Source organism: Enhydra lutris, unplaced genomic scaffold (assembly GCF_002288905.1).
Source record: "Enhydra lutris kenyoni isolate GAN:26980312 unplaced genomic scaffold, ASM228890v2 scaffoldscaffold1, whole genome shotgun sequence".
NCBI classification, from domain to species: domain Eukaryota; kingdom Metazoa; phylum Chordata; class Mammalia; order Carnivora; family Mustelidae; genus Enhydra; species Enhydra lutris.
Window position 1 is genome coordinate 104,247,289 of NW_019154085.1, and position 2,067 is coordinate 104,249,355.

Genomic DNA, 2,067 nt, shown 5'->3' on the forward strand with positions numbered 1-2,067 from the left:
GGTAGGGGTCAAGTCAATACTGCACCACAAGTAAGTTGAAGAGGGCAAAGTCCTGACACTTCATATACATGTCAAGGGGCAGGATTTAAGACACTAGAAACAGTTTACATTAAGCTGTTTTCATTTTCTATCATTAGAATATATGTGCTTAAAAAAATAAAAACGGTCCACCCAGTGTTCTCACAGCATCAGGACATTGCAGTTACAATCCATATTGTAATCTTTTCAAATGAGAAAAGCTAGTCTTTATTTTCTACAGTGTAGGCTTAATTTTAGGACAGATAATTTACTATATACTCATCAGTGATATTTTTAAGTAGTAGTTTTACAAATAATTATTTCTATGTAGAGGGAGTATTAATTTGGGATTTTTTTTTCTTGTAACAGGTGCTATATGTAAATATGAAGGGCAAAAAGTCACTTAGTTAAAGTTTAGTTTATTTCATAATTAAAATATAATTTTGCATTTCTGCTGTCATTTCACGTTTGATTGTACTGAACTAGTAGCAAAATGAAATTAGCCCCTTAATCTTTTAAATTATATTCCCCCGTTTCACAAAAAGAGCTCTTTCTGTATGGTTTGTTTCCATAAATAAGAGGCAAAGAAGCTTAGGGTTCTTTAAAACGTGTAAGCGTGAATTTGGTCAGCACTGGATAATTTGGAATTCTACTCTGCATCTGTCACTACAGCTTACTGTATGCTTGAAAGGCCTTGTGTATTTGTCTTAATTTCAGTGAAAAATTAGAATTCCTGCAGTTTATTCATGTAAAAAAAATCTATGAATACTAACAGCAGACGGATAAAAATACCAGTTTGCATTAAAACTGTTCTTGTCCTAAAAGCGATTTACGTTATGTGAAATGCTTTTACACATATTTTGTTGGCCATATTTCATTTTGATTGAAAAATAGTTGTTCAGGTACAAACGTGAAAAAACTAGCTGTGACTTTTAATTGTTCAATTGCAAAATAAAGATGTGCTTTAATAATTTAAAGTATAGGAATCTTGAAGATTATTTTTTGTTGTTGGGCTTGTCTAACAATGGTTATGTTCATTAATGGGCGATCAGAAGGAACTAGGATATACTAAGTGCAAAATTTATTTCTAGAATTCCTGGTTCACTGGTGGCTGTATGTGGGGTGGGGGTGGGAATGGGGGATTATTAAGGAACTAAAAGGGATTTAGAGGATTAAAGGATGTCTGAGGAAATACTCCTCCTTCACTGTGACCACAGCTTGACTCCTCTCTTCTCCCAGCACTAGTCCTTGTATTCCTAACATAGGGTCTTGTCAAAGTAAGGGACATTTCTAAATTCCATATTGATATCTTTTGCTTATTTTTATTTCAGGTTGTTTAATGTTTTATTCATATGAGATGTTGGAAATTAAATTAGTCACTTGACAGTCAAATGTCTGGCTGAGCCACCCAGGCGCCCTGTTCATAGCACCTTTATTGATAAAATCCCACAAAATCGAAGTCCAGCTACCCATTAAAAGGAGGCTGATAAGCAAACTGTATTATATTAATAAAATGGACTACTACTTACTAATAAGTAAAAAAATAATTTTTATAATTTTATTTCTTTTTTAATTGAAGTATAGTTGACATATATTAGTTTCAGGTATACAAAATAAAGATTTGACATTTGTGTACATTGCAAAATGATCACCTCGATAAGTCTACTTACCATCTGAGACCGTACAGAGTTAAAAATATTTTTTCCCTATGGTAAGAACTTCTAACATTTTCTTTCTCACCAACTTTCAAATTTGCAATACAATATTATTGACTATAGTCACCATGCCGTATATCCCTGTCACTCACTCATTTTCACATTTGTTAAAACTTACTGAATGGTGGGGCACCTGGGTGGCTCAGTCGGTTAAGCACCTGCCTTCACTTCAGGTCATGATCCCAGGGTCCAGAGACTGAGCTGCATGTTGGGCTCCGTGCTCAGCGAAGAGCCTGCTTCTCCCTCTCCCCTCTGCTCATACTCTCTGTCTCTCAAATACGTAAATAAAATCTTAAAAAAAAAAAAAAGCTATGAACATTACTAATCTGCTTGT